At 36.8% G+C, this 19,686-nt stretch overlaps 1 protein-coding gene across 2 annotated transcripts in view; it reads left to right on the top strand.

Annotated features, from left to right (window-relative positions):
- Positions 1-2,212: 2,212 nt before the first annotated feature.
- Positions 2,213-19,686, top strand: part of LOC109111399 (hippocalcin-like protein 1) — a 28,591-nt gene continuing 11,117 nt past the window's right edge. Inside the window, exons 1-2 of one of the 2 annotated variants that reach the window (XM_042776874.1) lie at positions 2,213-2,459; positions 5,300-5,440. The gene's annotated coding sequence lies outside the window, so the exon portion shown is untranslated. The remainder of the gene's footprint in view (positions 2,460-5,299; positions 5,441-19,686) is intronic. The other variant, XM_042776873.1, reaches the window with a different exon arrangement.

Raw genomic sequence — 19,686 nt, 5'->3', positions numbered from 1 at the left:
CTCATCGATCATAACATGCTCATCCTCAAGATCTATTCCCCAAGGATTGTTACTTCAAGTTCTTTGTCTTCCATGAGACACTTCAGTCATGCTTCTAGAGACTGGCTTCGTAATGATTTTTAAAACAGACCTTTCAACCTCCTATTCATTACAGTGGACATTGATATAATTTGTTAGAAATGGAATGTAAAACCTCGCTGTTAAAAAAAAAATCAGCTCTTGAATTTGAAGGTTAAAATCTATTTGAATAAATATTCCCTTGAAAAGAGCTGGAGACATTTCAGAATTTAAAAATGTATTCATGAGTGTGAATTTCAATAGATTTGACCATACAACCCACAGGATTTAGAGTTTAATTACTGTAACAGGAAGACTGACAGTAAGAGGATCTTTGGGATCCTTTGAAGACATTCTGGGAAGCAAAATGGACAAAAGGGAAAATAGATAATGGATCACAGTGGAAAATTATCATAAAATATACTGTAATTAATTATACACTCTCAAAAAATATGTACTGGTACCCAAAGGTACAAAGGCTAAAAAGTACATTGTATCATATTTAATCCTAAATGATACATATTCATACCTTAAAGGTATACAGTATATTAGTACTTTAAAAATAAAAAATATTACTTAAAGTGAACATATTAGCATCAGTGACAGTTTTGTACCTTTTTTTTCCTGAAAGCGTATACATTTATGGGTCATTTTAGAATGAAATACAAAATGCATTATTAAAAACCAAACAGCAGTTATATTAATTTCTTTACATTTTATTCCATTTAAATTTTGGCTACTACATTCCAATATGAATTTGGCATCTGCTGGTCACATCAATTTAAATTCAGAACCTGAATCTACACTAAAAAAAATCTGTAAAATTTACAGTGAAAAAAACGGTAGCTGTGGTTGCCGTAGCACATGGTTATTTCAACCAAAAAACATCAAATTTGAAATGTAATGCAGGGAATCCCGGGAATGTCAATTTACGGTTATTCACTGTAAATTATACAGTCTTTTTCACTTCCAAAAATGGTATACTTCCTTAAAATGACATGTAATGTGCCATACAGTTTTCACATATATAGCAGGGGAATTTACTGTAAACCATTTAATAGATTTTTACTGTTGCATTCTTACAGTCTTTTACCGTTAAAGTCTTTTTTTTTTTTTTTTTTTTTTTTACAGTGTAGGCATTTTCAGTTTGTCTAATAATGAGAGGTTTCGTATAATATATACTGATGCTAAAACTACACAAAAACTACACAAGAAGCTGCAAGTCATTTTGTCAGAAAAAAATGCTTTTGTCTTGATGTTTGCCTTCCTGCTGGGTCATCATGCATCTTGGGCAGATCCTGCTGGGAAGCTGTTAATTAGCCGGATCTCTGTCAAAGCTCTGCCCGGCTGGTTGCTTTTAAGATCATGCATTAAGAGGTTTTAAAGCTACTTAGTCTTACACCAGAGAGATCTCATGGTTTGGATCCACCTCCCTTTATTGTATTTCATAGTCATTTGTTTAGTAAAAGGAAAATGTGTTTCCTACATACTGTAATGTCTAATGAGACTATTAGTGCCACAGATTCACGTTATCTTGTCCCTACTTTGTTATTCTCCTCTTAGCATTTGTCATGATACCTCCTCATAGCCAAGGCAAGAATACAGATTGGGCATGTGAGGCACAAATCCTGGGGCCCTGGACTCTCAGGGGCCACATGCAGTGCGATCACGTATAAATCAAACAGAGGTGTCCCTTTTAAAATAAAACAGGACTCAACCCACTCTGCCACGGCCACCCTTCTGGAACGGCAAAGTAGCCCCTGTTTGTTTGATGCATTTGTAAGGGCCCTATAGACATTGGTAGACATTTTTAAATTGTCCTATCTATCCATCCATCCACCCATCCATCCACCCATCTATCTATCTATCTATCTATCTATCTACCTAACTATCCAACCATCAAACTAACTATCCACCCATCTATCTATCTATCTATCTATCTATCTATCTATCTCACACATAATGCACTAAATACAGTAAAACGGAGGTTTAATTGCAGCTTCTCTGTGCAGTCAGCTTTCATTCGTGACTCCTTGCCTATATGAGCTTTTTTTAGGTGTTGCTGACTGTACCTCTCTAAAAGAAGCGATATGGACCCTGACACAGTAGCATCGGTCCCATTCGGCGTAGTGACATCGTATTAAAGCGGCACCACGTAATCCTACCAACACCCTCCCTTGCTTTAAATCCGCTCGTCCGGTGCAGTTCTGTACACGCACAGCCTCCTCCTCCTCCAGCAGAGCAGCGCCGCGGCTCGTGTTCCTCCGGTAACATGGTGTGCAGCGCGCGGCAGCAGTAGACAGTATCGCTGGTCCGTAAGAGAAGGCGCTCGCACTGCTCGTCCTGCTCTTCTTCCACAACATATCAACACATCGAGGGAAACTTTGCGTTTCTTGGACACGGTAAGCCAGATATGATGGCCAATCAACGCGCACGGATTACTTACTGTAAAATATTAATATTTTTAAATTCTTAATGACGGAACGTTGGCTCTCCTCTTCTGTATTGTCAAATAGCATCCCATCATAACCACGCGGAACGAGTGAAAGTAAAGCCTTCAGTTACAAAAAAGCGATTTTTTTTGTAATTAAAAAGAAAGACATAAAATAACGCGAATGTAAAATAACGTATTATTTCTGTTCCGTTGATTTATAGTTCATAACACAGGATCGGGGTCATTGTGCATCCTCCATGTCGTGTGAACAGTACTTTATAGTTTTGTGATTATGAAGGACGTAAGGAATGTGTAGATGGGTCGGGGGTCGCGCTCGACGGATGTGCGCGCTTCCAGTTATTCTGTTTGGACAGTCAGGCGATGCTATTGTTCAAACTGAGCTTCTGAAGAGCTCGAGGAAGCGGGACATGAATCCTGCGCAGGCAACCCTCGGCTGCTGGGATCAGTTATTAGCCTGCTCGAAAAGTGGTGAATGCAAAAATATTCTGAAGCAATTATCTACAATCTAAATTGAATTATTATGACGAGTAGCATACTGTTCGGCAACGTGCATTAGGCTGCAGTAAACTCCAGAAGCAGTTCAATGTTATTAATCAACAATAATCTCGAAAAAAGTGAGTGTAGCCTATAGCCTATTTTATGACGCAGTGTTACGATGCTTTTAAAATAACCAGCTAATTATTTAACCGATTGGATTAAAGATATAAAGAACCCCGCAGTAGGCTATATATTATATTAATAGCTAGTGCAGCATTGGCTACTGTACGATATTTATAAAACCCCTACTACCAACAGACGGCAGCATATTTCTTATTGCTTCACAGATATTAAATAAAAATAAATAAATAAATAAATAAATGAGAGCGAATATGTTTATTTAAAACAAATCTGAGTGATTTAGTAGTGATTGCAATTAAATGCCACTGGATAGTTTTGGTCCAGTATATATACAGTGGGTATAGAAAACACCCCCTTTAAAATAACATTTTGTTGCTTTGCAGCTTGAAATGAAGACAGACAGGTTTTGTTTTATCAAAGCTGTATTTACTCAGTACAACTTATACACAAGTGAAAGATATAACAACATGTCAGTAAAAAACAAAACAAAACAAAACAAACAAACAAACAAACAAACAAACAAACAAACAGAATCACTGAGTTGGAAAAAGGGTCACCTCCTCCTAAACATGACTTGTAAACTCAATCAGGTGTAATCACCTCTCAATGCACACAAAGCCATTTGACAACTGTGAACAGCTGTGATCATTTTAATTAGCTCAGCATGAAAAGAGCTTTCCTGGAGCATTTCAGTCCTTGGTAGTGCAACTGAAGCAAACAATCAACTGTAGGTGGCAAGACACTGTCAAAAGATCTCCTGAATAAAGTTGTGGACAGGCACAAGTCAGGAGATGGGTGCAAAACAACAACAACAAAAAAAAAAAAACTAAAAGTGACTAAAAGTCAATTATTTGGCCTCAACTCCAAACGATATGTCTGGCAGAAAACCAATACAGCTTACCATCCAGGTAACAGCATTCCAACAGTAAAGCATTGAGGTGGTAATATTCTTGTTATGGAGGTGTTTTTCTCCAGCAGCAACTGGAGCACTTGTCAGGATAGAAAGAAAAATGGATGGGGAAAAATACAGTTGTTAATGGGAAGAAGGTTTACCTTCCAACATGACAATTACCTAAAACACACAGCAAAACTGAGCACACAGTGGCTGAAGGAGAAAAAGATGAATGTCCTTGAAGGCCTCGTCAGAGCCCAGACTTACTGTAAACCCCACTGAAAATAAATCTGTAAAAACTACAAGATCAAAAAATTTCAAAGTTAGTAGAGACATATCCCAACAGACTAAAGGCTGTAATCAAAGCATAAGGTGGTTCAACAAAATAGTGACACAAGGGGGTTATCCTTTTTCCAACTCAGTGGATTTTTTTCAGTCAATTTTTATTTATTTATTTATTTTTTGACATGTTGTTGTTATATCTTTCACTTGGACGTTATCATTTGCACTGAATATATACTGTATATATATATATATATATATATATATATATATATATGTATGTGTGTGTGTGTGTGTGTGTGTGTGTGTGTGTGTGTGTGTGGACACATATGATAGATTCGGGTTGGGGTTTGAGCTGTCAGAATTTCATCCAAAAATACATTAAACACAACCTCAGATTGTGTGTGTGCATTGTGTTTCTCTCTTAAAGGAATTGTTTACTCAAATGCCCTTAAGTCGTTCCAAATTCATACACAGAATTGTTACACAGCTTGTTACACAGAGGTGCTGTGAAGACAAAAAAAAAAAAAAAAAACAAGAACAGCATTAATGTATTATACAGTTAGTCCATATAACGCTTGTGCTATATTCCAAGTCATATAATAACTTTGTATGATCTGTCGTGGGAAGAGCAGCATAATCATTTTAAAATATATCTATTTTTGTATTCAGTGAAAAAAAGTTAAATCATATGGGGTTGGAACAGTGAGTGAATAATGACATGATTTAGATTTTTGTATGATCCATTTCTTTGAAGAAAATGCTTTCTTTTGAAAGAAAGTTGTAGACTGAGAAGATGACAGTGTCTCAAGGGCTTTGAGTTTCTGCATGCCATTAACAGCACCATTTAAAGTATGTGATCAGTGCTTGCGACACATGATGCATTGCTTCTGTGAGGCTAGAATCTCCCGTCGGGGATTTTCCTTGGATTTCTCTTAGAAATCTCGTGGTCTCATTAGCTGTCTCATTAGTTCTCACTCTGCTGTTTTCTTTAGTGGCTCGAAGCACATGATCCTCTTTGGAATCGGTGAAAGGCTGAATGGAAGGGTGGATCTCATCCACTTTGTTCATTTTCAACAATAAGTGATGGTATATGCATTCACTACAGGGAAGCTGTGGTTTGCTGCACATAAAATGTAAGTTTATGACACACGTTATGTCGGAAACACTAGTCCATAAAACATCCACTTTACTGGCTTGTGAGTTAATGGACGTTAATGATAATATTAGTCATGGCACATAATCTGATAAAGATGACGTTTGTGATAGTTGTAAGAATACATGAATGTGCCCTTTGCAATTAAGATATATGGAAATAAAATCGAAGGTGCACTAAGTGGCATTTCTTTTGATGTAGGGAGACTTTATACTGCTGCAATTTAAAAGACCTACAGACATTTTTAGAGACATTTAAAATTTTGAGAATTTGAGAATTAATTTTTTTTTTTTTTTTTTTTTTTTTTGTAGTATGACTCAGCATTATACAGCTCATTTGAACACTGTGAGTAACCAAGCCCTGCATGTGCCTTTAACCTGACCACTGTGTTCCACTCAGCCCGATTGTGGCTTCGCTGTGAGATCTGATTGTGAGTTTGAGAACCTTTTCAAGGGAGGATGTGGCTTTTGCCCCCCACTGAAAAGTTCTTGCTTCCTTTTTCCATAGCATACCCAGAACTAGCCTGGCCCTGTGCCTTCCATTAGGCTGCTGAAAGGGAGACCAATTACCTCCAGCAGCCACACTGTGGTTGATTCTAAGGAGCTCTCTCAGAATTGTTATGTTGTTCTACTGGGAGAGTGTGTGTTGTAGGGTGTGTGTTTTTGTGTGCTCAAGTGTTTCTTGAGTGAGCCTCTGTCTGTGAGTAAATGCAATCAGTGTCATGCTGTTTTTTAAGCTCGCTGGCTGCAGAGATGCTTAAGAGCAAAATTAAGTCTGTGGCTTTTGCTGAAAATGCACAAGTGCCCTGTTTAAGCATGGTAACCTCCAGAACTCTGAAATTAAGCAGACCAAAACATGAAGTACTTCTGTCTCCTTTTCTGTGAGGTCATGCTGATCGTCAGTGCTTCTGTACATCCAGTCTAACGTGGTTTTGGCTCTTTCAGTAGCTCTTGCCACTGTTCAGATGCGCTGCCTTGTTTTTAGCATGAACTGGGCCCTGGTGAGTCAGTTCCTTTTCCTGTCATCTTGGATGACCTTTTATTGACACAGGGGAATTTGGAGGACCTCTTGAACTTGATGAGAGCTATACTTGGTGTTTTGAGATGACTTAGCTACAGAGAGATAAGAAGAGGAAAAGCAAACAGACAGAAAAGTTCACAGAAGAAACTGAGAAAAGAAAGCAGTGTAGTGGATTCAAGCTGCAATTTCAATTAAAAGTTGCATCAAATAAAAATAAATTAAGTCATTTATAAAAGTAGATAATGATCAATATGTCTTCATAGTGAAAGTTAAATGAAAACGTGAAAATATTGACTGTTTAACTTGAGAAAAACTGTTGCCAAAAGAATTCTGAGGTTATTAAACCCTTTAAAATATTTTTTAAATTGTATTTTTATTATTTTCAGAAATTTTAACAAATATGCATAGTCCAGTCAGTGGCTTATAAAAAATAATTTTATTCGGGATGAAGGCTGCCATGTTGGGATCACATGACTGACTGAATTCTACTGACTCTTGATACCCTCCTCTATTTATGAACACTTTCGCATGCTGAATGAATTTCAATACATTGGTAAAAAAGTAAATTCTAAAATGCCATACATAAAACTTTCTGTTGTTATGTGGTTTGTCATCCATGCCACTAGGTTTCAGTACTAAAGGGATACTCCACCCCAAAATGAAAATTTAGTCAATAATCACTTACCCCCATGTCGTTCCAAACCCATAAAAGCTTCATTCCTCTTCGGAACACAATTTAAGATATTTTGGATGAAAACCGGGAGGCCTGTGACTGTCCCATAGACTGCCAAATAAATAACAGTGTCAAGGTCCATAAAAGGTATGAAAGTCGTTGTCACCCCCCAATCAAAACAAACTGTTGTATTAGTTCTTTAGGAAGATGAATGAAAGCCAGCAAAGCCAAAAGACATCCCTTGCTCTAAAGAAAATCACAAGGACTCTTATACCTTTTCCTAATCTTTTCACCCCCTACTCTCATCATATAGGGTGTTTCATATTGTGCTCTGATACACTGCCATTGAGTCATGTCAAGAAAGTGTTCTAGTAGACAAGTGAGGTCAACTTGCTCTTACACACACCCATTCACTCATACAAAAATAAGTGTTCTAGTAGACAAGTGAGGTCAACAATTGGTGAACGATACGCGTACCGTGTACCGTTTTTTCAATTCCAAATGGAAGTGATCATCCCTGTCCCCTTGGAGTGGGGACTTTGAGTGAGCAGGGCACGTGCATGGCCAGATGTAGTCATTCTGAATGATGTCTTGGCAAAAGGAGCGATTCATTTCCTCATTATCTTCACTGTTATGTTACTGTGACAGTCTATGGGTTGTCCGTCAGCAGATGACGCGGTTTTAATGTCAAAATGACTTTTTATTGTGTTAGCATAACTGCTGCAAATAAACATTTTTTTTTATTTTAAAAGGTAAAGTTTTTCAAATATGCGTATATAATATAGTAAAAGTATCCCTTTAAGTTTTTTTTTTTTTTATGTTGGTGTCCATCAGCGAATCTGCTGACGAACGCCGTGCAGCGTTGTCAAAGGAACATCCCAGCTGAAAGAAATACAAGGACTCTTATGACATCGCCTCCTTTTTTCCAAGTGCATTCCAAACGACTACATAATGGCATGCACGTGCCCTGGATCACTCCAAAGTCCCCACTCCAAGTCATGTCAAGAAAGTACTCCAATATACAATTTACCCCAAAACAGTTCACAAAAACACAACCCATTACATGATCAAACAAGAAAGTGTTCTAGTAGACAAGTGAGGTCAACACAGTTTACACAGACACAACCCATTACATGATCAAAGTAAGCCAACCGTGTGGCACATTTGATCCCAGGCATGGGGACTGTGGGGGTTCGCTTTCTGCTCTGAGACTGTGTGCTGTGCTACATGATAGCGCTTGAAGGAGAAATTCGTGCTGAGGGGGCAATTTGTGTTCTGACGAAAGGGGATGTTTATTTTTAGTCTTGGCCTCATCACGACAGGAAATGGGATAGTGGGCTCCATAATGTCTCAAAAAACATACTTTTCGAGACATTTCTGTTTCCCTTTCTCCCAACCCTTAACACAGTTTCCCAAGCCCTCCCATTAAACAATACTGTAGGTGGAACAGTTCATCCTTATTTGGGAATATCATGGCAGTAGTGTGAAGACCTCATATAGCTTTAGCGTGTAGATTTGTGTATTGTGAATTTCACTGTATAGCCTTGTGAACCACTCTATATATTTATTATTTAAAAAAAAGTAATGTGAATTTATTGCATTGAAATAGCCATTTTGAGTAATAAACACTCATCAAAAAGAATCCTTAGTGTATTGTATGTATATCGTCTCTCAACCATGACTTTGAATTGAAATCTCAGGTGTGATAGGAAATAGTTACTTGTCTTGCTGTCCTGTCATGGGACGTGCTGAGGTTGGCATGCTGGGCTGATGTCTGGACAACCATAGGGGTCAGCACTTTAAAGATCTGACTGTGACTGGCCACTTTGAAGCATGTTTTGTTCATCGTCGGAGACCTGCGAAGTGAGAGATCAGTTCTCCTTGACCTGAATAATATGATGCCTTAGGCAATTAAGGTGTGGTGAGAATAATTACGATATGGGATGGAGGATGTCCTCTGAGTCTGGAACATTTCAGTGTATAGTGTTAAAAATGGGAATGAGCTGCGCTACATTCTGCTTCCATTAATGGAAACTTCCACAAAATCTGTTGTACTCTCTAGCGGGACAAAAAAAATCATAGAATAAATTGAGACCAGATATCTCTATGCACATGAAGAGGCTTTACTTTTTTGCTTGCGGTTCACTAACATGGGCTATTAAGTGTCTGATAATCGGATATTAGTGGTTGCCTGCGTTTTTGGCCAACACCAATATGATATCTGATATATGTGTGAATAGTAATATGGGTGAATAATAGCAAATAAGATATTCACTTGTGGGCTCCTCAGCTGAGTCTTGGTTCCTTCCAAGGTTTCTTACGGATCTTATTAAACATCTTTTTGGGGATTTTAAGGAGTTTTTCTTTGCTACTGTCAATGCTGTGGGTTTTCCTGCTGGGGATTTTAAAGCACTATTGTATGTGCAGATGCTTTGGAATTATTTGTATTGTCAGAATGGTTAAATTTAGTTTAAATCAATTGAAATGAATTGAATTGAAAATATGGCATAAAATCCCTAATGTGATTTTTAGCTGCAGCCACAGACTACAGCTGGTGATCTTTTGCTAATGCTCTCTTCACTGTCTGCTTTCCTCATTATAGTGGATTCTGAAATGTTGGTAATGGAGGCTAAGGGAACATGTCCGTAGCCTGGCTCAATATGGCAAATGGAACAAACGTCTGTCTGAAAACAGATGTGATTTATACAGTATGTCTAGCAGTTGTTAAGTGCCTGAAGACCACCAGAAACCAGGTTAGCAGAATTCACAAGCTCAGACAAGTGACTGCAGGCTGAGCCTTAGAGTGCAGAGATGTTCCAATCAGTCTTGGTCTTCAAAAAAATCAGTCTTTTTTTATGTGATTGTCAGCAGGAAGAACTGTTCTTCTTGCCTCAAGGAAATTGGACCAACGTCTGGCTTTACTAGAGTTGTGCAAGAATGAGATCAAATGTAATTCTTTTAAACTGTAATCATATTTCACATTATTACTGTTTTTACCATATTTTTGATCAAATAAATGCAGCTTTGGTGACCATAAGAGACTCTACAAAACATAAAAAAAAATTGTAATTAATCCAAACTTATGACCGGTAGTGTATGTGGATTGTTGAATTGTATTTTCAGACAAACTTTTCAGCTCTTCCTTTGTTAAGGTGGTCAGCACTACTGCAGTGCATTTTATTATTTTTTATGACAACGCTCTCAAGTACGTAATGCGGATTGCTCAATATATTTATGCATATATTTGTATGATGGCCACTAAACTACATAACTGACTGTTATCCTAGGCATCTGATTTCCTCTCTAAAACTCTAAAACATGTAAAATACTTGATTCTAATTTGCAATTACATCACTGTAAATGTGTAATTAGTATTAGTATTTATAAAATTATATATGTACTTGAGTACTTATAAAGTGGGTCAAACAAGCATTCTAAAGTTCAACTAATTGCATACAGTTAAACCTTGATACATTTTCATTTAATTGTAAATAACATGCAATTCTCTTTCCTAGTGTTTATCTCGCATTGGTGCAGGGTCCACTGTTTCACATCACTCTCCACTTCTTCGGGTCTAGGGCATCCTCATGGGTAGCATTGATTTGTTTCATTCAGACCGGAAGAAGTGGAGAGCAATGCAATTAAATAACATTAAGTGTCCGAAAACATTACATTCAGTTCATGCTTCTTTTGTGTTTTTATTGTTCTTAACATTGGTTGTAGAAGATTTGACGTGTCTTCTGATATTGACAAGATGATGTCTTTGAAAACTGAATTGCTCACAACCTTGATCACCTTCTTCACTAATAAGATCAGACTCTCTGCGAAAAGCTCTTTGTGTTCCTCGAGCTAGTACACTGAGAGCTGACGCCCAAATCCCAGTCAGTGGGATTTACAGCTGCAGAAGGACTCCCGCAACAGGTAACTCCAGGGGGATGAATGATACGCTGCCTTCACTTCACTCCATTGCACTGCACGTCCCAGAGGAAAAATGGGAAACCCAAAGCAGAAGTTACATTCTAATTATATCACCTCCGTAATTCAGATTCTTCAGATCTAATATGAAGACCACAGTGCAGGAAATTTCCATAACCCAATCCCTTAAAAATGAGGCTACTGAAACCATGCTCTGGCTGCTTGTCTGTTTCTCTATCCTAATCATGATTAATGACCTTCAGGCACAGTTTGAGGAGATACTGTAGAGCTCAGGAATGGGCAGCAGCAGGCGACTCCAAAGCCCTGCGAGGTGATTTATGTGTTTGTGTCTTCTCGCGGCTGAACAGTCAGCCAGTGCTAGACTGGTTGGCAGGAGACCGCCACAAAATCTGGCAGCAGGAACTCACAAACCAATCCCTCAGCAACTTCAAGTAAGTGGACGTTTGAGGCAGAAGTTAATGGATTTGTTAAACATCAGTGGTTTTGCAGAGGTTTTGAAGCAACACTCTGGGGTGAATCTAAATCATGCTAATTGCAATATTCTGATAAGCACTGCCATATATTTTTAATCCATCAACAATAACAGAATAGCAGACCTTCTGTGCATTTGTGTCAGCAGGCTGTGCAGAGTAAGGTGTTATCTGAATTAATCTGTGCTTGTACAGCTGGGAGATTATCCAGTTGACAAATCTCTATGTTGATGTTATGTTCGTATAAAATGCACATAGAGGCTAAACAAGGATACATTTTCTCCCCAATTCTGTTATGTCTCTGTAACCTTGTCCAAATTCCTTGGACTTTCATAGTAATATTAGTTGATAAGGGTAAAGTGACATTTCAAATGGCTAAAAGTTATTAAATTGCACAGTGCAGCTGGATGCAGCGAAGTATTTCTTTTTAAAGTCAACATGAAATGACATTCACAAACCATTTTGCTTTTATAATCTGACCTTTCTGAATCAAACGAGATATCATAAATGTAGAGCGAGAGCTGATTTATTGCATTGCGAATTGATTGGCTCATGCAAAGTGAAAAATTGTAGAGAGGTTTCCGTTGGCTGAACTTTAAGTGGCATTGATTTACGGCATTACCTGTACTGGAATTGAAAAAAAAATATGTATTTTAGTTTTGAGTTATGAGATTGAAGTCCAAATTGAGAAAGAAAGGTTATGTATTGCAAAATAACTTTGTTTTTTGCAAACCAGACATTAGCAAATTATTTTTTTAATAAATCATTCAAAAAGACTCTAAAACTTATGAGTTCAATCCTGAACTCATTAATACAGATCTGTAACTGAATCAACATCTAACTCTTAACACCTAGGATGATAGCTATAACTATCAAGGACGATAACTATAATTAGTTGTAATATTGCTCCAAACTTATAAGAATAGACAAGGCCACACCACAACTATAACGATAGCAGAGGTCAATCCTGAGTCCACAATGCTTTTTTTCCCCAGCTGATAAATGATAAAACATTGTCAGCCAATCAGAATCCATCCTGCTTTAAACAGCTTAAGTATTAAAGTGGCAGACGACAACTGTAGCACGCTTATAACAAACAGAATGTAATCGTGCGTTGATGTGGATGCTAACCCCGACAGCAACATAGAGTAGGCCCAGATCCGGCCCACATCTGGCATGTGTGAAATCCATGCGGGCCAGATGTGGGCCAGATCTGGGCTGACATGGTCTTGGAATGTAGTTATGGTTCTTGGTGTAAACGGGCATTTAAACTGCAAGTTATTACTCTCAGTGATGTCCGTTATGAAATGAAGCAACTTTTAGTACCTGCACACCAAAAAAAAAGTTGCTCAGCAATAAATCTTTAGCATTGTAGTATTTTTTCCTTTCACACTCACTGTAGTTTTGAACATCTCTGAAGTCCTTAAGTTACTTTCAGTGCTTGTAATTTAGCCATGATTCATTTGTTGCTTTTGGGAACTCTATAAAAGATATCACTACACCATACCTGTCACACTCTGTATCGGAGAGAACGATCGAGACGTGTCACGTGGATCAGAGAAACATTTTTCAATTAATCCAAAACAAGAGGGTAATCCAAACTAGGAATGGCTATAACACACAAACATGATGTTTGAGAGCCGACCAACATAGACTGCATAGACTAGGGCTTAAATACATGGGGAAACAAGGCCAATTAACAAGACACACCTGAACCAAATGAACACAATCAAACAGGGGAGAAACTGGGTCACGGGGAGCAAATGGGGAGAAAAACACACACCCAAACATACTCATTCTATTTAAGCTACTGCCTGAGGCGTCATTAGACTGATGCTGTTTCCCACTCCCTTACACATTATTTTCCACTTTGGGAAGAGATCCCAAGGGGCTGGAAGTCAAACTGTGGTCATGGTCCAACTTCTCTATAGGTGTGGTTCTCAGTCAGCTCCAGTGGCTTCTGTCAAAGAATATTACTTCCAGTTGAATGTGATCAAAGTTTATTTTCCGGTTGAGAGCAAATGCACATCTTATCTGAATTTTAAAGTGCATTTAGAGAGATTTGAGGTAGAGGGGTCACTCTACGGTGCTGTATTTCAGAACAGTGTTTCAGCGGAAGACGATAAGCTGACTTTTATGAGCGCCATTGCAGTATTGCAGTGTTTGGGTGTGCATGTTTGCTATCTTTACAGACTGCACAGGATAGGTTTCAGACCCGACGTAATGGGATGAATTAAGTTTTGGCCTGAGTATGAAGCAGATGAATAGAGGATGGGACTGGCACTTGCAGACTGTATAAAGTGTATACTGCAATGTAAAACCTCCTGCCAAATGCACATCAATATGGTCACATGTAATAAAGCTACAGACTCAGATCAACAAGCTGTTAAGAGGTCCTATTGTTATCTCCATAACGAGCAGCTTTAAAGAGGCGGCGAACCTTGATTAGTCCCTGAGAATGAATTTTTCATGAATGTGAACATCTCAATGCTTTTGAATTCTTTGAAACTGAAAGCATTACACTGTGTTTAAACACTGCTTTTCCATCTTAGCTTTTGCTTGCGGCATAAAACGTATTTCAGAGAATTCAAAAAAGGTTGACTGTTGATTTTCTGTTTTAAAAAATACTTTATTCTTGAAGACTTTCATTTAGAGATGCACTGATATTAAAATTCTGGCTGAGAAAGATACTGTAATTCGACATCATGATAACTTTTGCTTTTGTCTATATATCATATATATATATATATAGTGCTCCTGTAGCTCAAGTGGTAGAGCATTGTGTTACCAAGCGCAAGGTTGGGGGTTCGATTCCCCGGGAACGCATGATAAGTAAAAATTGATAGCCTGAATGCACTGTAAGTCGCTTTGGATAAAAGCGTCTGGTAAATGCATTAATTTAATTTAATATCATTATTTTAACTCAGTTCAAGGACAGTTCACACACACTGGTATTTGTAAGCTCTTTATTCACAGTAGTGTTTCTAATGCTAAAATACAATTATTGTTATGATTTAATGGATTAAAAAACAAAAAAATTTGAGCACAGCTAGAGACTATTTGCAAGTCAGTAATGACAGAGTCTGTGGAAAAGTACATAAAAACAATGCCATGAGGCCATACAATGACAAAGGTGGCCATACAAAATAAAAATATGTAAGTACATATGTAAGTTTTTTTTTGGTTATAATGTGTGAATAAAGTCTATTTAGTTGTTTCAGTTTTTTATTAGCCTGATAAATTACAATAAATTTTTTCGTTTTAAACAAGTTTTTGACAACTTCCTAAAATATTTGCTTTCTTTATAAAATATATTATTTTCTTTATATATATAATATATATATATATATTTGTTTTATATATATATATATATATATTTATATATTTATATTTATATTACACACACACAACATTATAATTTATGATAAAAATCTATATATATATTGTGATTTTCTCAATTTTACATTTAACAGTGTTATTAAATTAATAGAGAATTAACTAAAACTAAAAAATTCAAATTAACAATAAAAAATAAAAAAACAACCAGTACTGAAAAACAAACAAACAAACTAAAAAAAAAAAAAAAAAAAAAAAATTCACACCATCAAATATCGACCGATAATCGGTATGGTACCTATACATTGTACATCACTACGTTCATTTATCTGAAGTGTATGCCGTTTGATGCCAGTGCAATGTACCAGTGCAATGAATTAAACTGACAGTGAGCATGAGTGTACAGCTGAATATAAACAGCATTCCTTTCCAATAGGTGGCTGTGTATTTTCTTTCAACGTCATGATCTGTTCCTGGTTTGTGAAGTGCTTTCATTATCACTCCAGCCCAAGTGTCTTATACAGTATGTTAAGATCTTGATTTCATACGTCAGCTCTCAGTTACTTTAGTAAGTTGTGCTGCTGTGAATATTCAAAGAAGCACTTAGCTCATTTAAAGTGGAATGAGAAATAGTTTTTGTGCGTGTGTCCATCTCTCATTTCTTGATTCTTTTCCTTTTGTGCTCTGATGCTGTGCCAATGTGGATGAAGGCCACTGGTCCCTTTCTGTGTGACCCACATAACAATAAGTGCTTATAAAAGCCTGAGTTCCTCTAAGGAAACGTGTTCAGGATTGACCTCGATGTACCACTTTTTTTTTTTAAAAACTCCATCTCAGTCTTCTGGTTCAGGCCAAGTGACTTGATAACTGTAGGTGTTTACAATAGTGAGTGGTCTTTCTTCACAATTTAGCAGTGCTTACTAATGCACACATCACTATCGCTCATGTTTAGATACTGTTTTTTTTTTTTTTTTTTTGCACGTAAATGAGAATTCTGTCATCATTTAGTCATCCTCATGTCATTCTATGACTTTCATAGACTTTAGTCATAGACACTCTTTTGACTTGGAATCACAATATAGCTTTGTGTGATTATTAAATTTGTAATGAGAAGCACTTATAAACTGGCTGTTGTCAACAAAAGACTGCCAACATACTCCACCAGAATATAAGCTTGGTGTTTTTATGATTGAAAAATAAAGAAATTAAGACAGCCAGGATTTTTGTTGTTGTTGTAATTTTACAGTATTATAAAATGTGTTATTATTATATTTTTCTGGACTACTTTTAGTTTTTTAATTTTACAGTGAAATATTACATTTCACTAATGTGACATATTTCTTATTTTGTTTAATATTTTTATTTAATAATTATGATGATCATCATAGTTGTTATTATTAATATATTTTATAGTCATTGTGTTGATTATATCAATAATTATTATAATATTTTTCCTAAATACATTTTTTTATTTTACAGTAAAATACTACAGTAGTGATATTTATCAATTTGTTTAGTATTTTATCGTAATAATTGATTATTTATTATATATTATATTTTATTATTATTGTTATTATTATTTTATAGTCATTTTGATATACAATCACAATTTTTTTTGTGCATCCCTACTAACAAGTGCAGCAAACTGGTGCTTTTTTTAAATCACATTTTATTATGATGATGTGCCTTCTTATCACAGAATAAGCATATTCTATACTGTAATAAAGGCTATGTTGTTTAACAATGGATTACAGATATACTTAATCCTTATGAAAATACCTGAGATGGCTTGAAGAACACAGATAAACTATATATTGTAACGGTTGAGTGTTTATTGTTTTTATGTTTCATAATTCAAAAGGTTTCTTTTTATTCAGTCACAGTGATAGTGGTGCCTAACCGAACCGAAAACCATGGTAAAAAAAAAAAAAAAAAACGTGGTATATATTGAACCGTGGCCGAACTGTATTGTTTCCCCTACCACCTATCACACAAAATAACCTAGAAACTGCATAGAAATGTGTTAAAATGCTCAGAACACTTTAGCAACCGCATAGTAACGGCCTGACAACAATTCACAACACTCTAGCATGGTGGTGCTGATTTTTGCACTGAACAAGGCTAGTTTGTATTCGCTTTTCTTCTTGAGATTGAAAGAAGCTTGTATTCTCCAGCAATATGTTCGCATGCAACCTACTCATCGAGTCACTGCAAGAAAGCATTTCATTAAAGGCTAGTCAATATTGTCTTTTGTTGAAAAGAATAGCCCTCCATCATTGTATGTAATGGGCTGCATTCTTTCAGCAGCCGCAGTGAAACCAAATTATTGTTTCTGAAACAATAAACGACAGATGAGCAGTTATACTCTTTCAGCACCATCTGCAACTCTATCCAGCTTATGATGCAACTCACACACACATACCGTATATATGCACGTGTGGACACACACATTATTCGCTCACACACAGGTCACAGAGGTCATCCCGTCTCCAGTGATTATCAGGCTTACACGCTCAGAGTGGGTCCTAGTTGCTTTTGTTTATTATGATCAAGTGATCTGCCTACAGTTTGTTGGCAGGGAAGCCAGGACTTTCTTTATGCATCTCTCGTGAGTGTGGAGGAGGGATGTTGTAATAACGACACACTACAGCCGACATGTCGGAAAGCTTGTTAATGGAGGTATAGGTCATACGCTGGGGGAGATGCTCATAGCGCGTATGTTCATCTTTCTGCTTATGCCATATTTTTCCTGCATATAATCTCTTTTCTGACTCTCTCTCTTTCTCTCTCTCTCAGAGTAATCTCTAATGCTCATATCTTCGTATGGCCCTACTGTTATCACACTGAGATATAAGTTTTGATTCCTTTGTGGCCCTCATTAACATTCATGATTAAAAACAGCACTAGTGTCAGAGTACTTGTCTTGTGGTTAGCTTGCAAACTGAAACACACAAAGTTTGGTGAATTTGATTGTTTGGAGCTTAAGTTAGATTATATCATATATACATTTTAGATTTTTTTTTTAAAAGAAAATGTAAGTGGTGCTTGACTATGCATAATTAGTTGCTAGGTTGTTCTGGGTGGCTTAGCAAGCTCCAGTAACAAGCAACATTTTAAGATTTTTCATTCAGACACCAAATACTCCAAATATATGTAAGCACTAAGGTACGAGAGGCCAGTGCTCTTCTATCTCTCTGATGGGCAGCCAGCTGAGATCAGCTGAAGTCCCTGTTGGCTAGAGGTATGAAATTACGTCTATAATGTGAGCTGACAGAGGGGACCGCACTCACCGAGGACACAGCCTCATTCTTATTTTTACCTCCTTCATTAGCGTTCTTTCTCCATCTTCCTCTCACTCTCTCTCCTCCACTTTCTCTCTCTCTTTCTCAGTCTGTTCTTGTTATTATGTCTTTTAGTCCCTCCCTCTCTCTTGAGTAAAGCGAAGCAGGTTCATTGATTCAGGTCAGGGCTCGACCCCTGCTGTCTTTATTAAAAGCCATACCTGACAGCTGGATGAAACGAGTGCTGCTGTGTAATGCTACGCTCAAATGTTAAACCAAATCTAGAAACATCTAGAAATGGCTTGAAGAGTGAAGAGTCTTTTTTAGACACTGATGGCACGTCACAGGATTGCTAAACTGTGCTTTGAAATCTGCATTTAGATTTACTGTGTTGTACTACACTTGTGGAATGAGATTGGTAGGCAGCCTTTAGCCTCTGTAAGCTCAGAAATTTGATGGATTGGGGATTTCAACACAGTGTTTTTAAGAAGATGGTCTGTCCTTTGGCTCATGGGAGATGTTTTTGTATATTGTCAAAATATCAGTGCAAGGATTCATTTTGTGAGGTATGTGTGTGGTGAAAAAAGGTTGTAATTTATCTCCTCACCATACCACACAGAAGGAAAAAGTCAAAAAAGAGAAAATGGCTCTGTTCCAAAACAAAGTGAGGTGGAGTACTCTGATAAGCATAAAAAAATACCCCCCCAAAACCAGTTAAGCTCAAACTCCACTCCCAAATAATTGTCATTGGTTAACTCAATCACGTAGTTACCTGTAAACAAAAGGTCAGACTTCATGGACTCAAAAACATCCAGTCGAGAAAAACAATAATGCTACCTATCAGGATTTGATACAATGCTAAGGCTAAGCTTAGAGATAATGGTTAGTATTTGTTTTAGCATTATGGCGACAATCAGCACTGTGATTGAAATATTGAGAATCAATGGAAGAATGGGTTTGCACTTAACTGGTTGGGGGGAATAAAAATCATGCTAAAAATACAGAGCACCCACAAATATTTTAATATAGACCATTTGGATTTTTCTTTTTTGAAAAAAAAAATAATAATAATAATTATAATCACCATTTCTCTCACTTCATCTGTCAATTTATTTTCCTGTTCTGTTATTTATTATGTTAATTTAGTGTGATCAGTTATATTCAAGTCCCCTTCAAACATATTGACAAATTCACTTGTAAAATGGACTGTGAGCCAGTAATAGACTAATGTGCAATGTAAATAAAACAAATGATAATAGACTTCTAATGCTACTTTGTTTATTCATTGATTTTTTCCATCTTTAATAATGTATTGTCTTTAAATTATCTTTACTGATGGGCTTTTCTCCGCATATATTGAAATGCTGTATGTAGTTTGTTATTAGTTTGAATAAAACTGTTTTAATTGACAGCCTTGAATTTTTTCAGAGCTTTACACAATGCATCATGAGATTGCCTTCCCCACAAGGGATACATCCCAAAATGGTTAACAGGCAGCGTAATTATGCTA

The sequence above is a fragment of the Cyprinus carpio genome, chromosome A19, assembly GCF_018340385.1.
Source record: "Cyprinus carpio isolate SPL01 chromosome A19, ASM1834038v1, whole genome shotgun sequence".
Lineage (NCBI taxonomy): Eukaryota > Metazoa > Chordata > Actinopteri > Cypriniformes > Cyprinidae > Cyprinus > Cyprinus carpio.
This window is presented reverse-complemented; position numbering and strand designations above follow the sequence as displayed.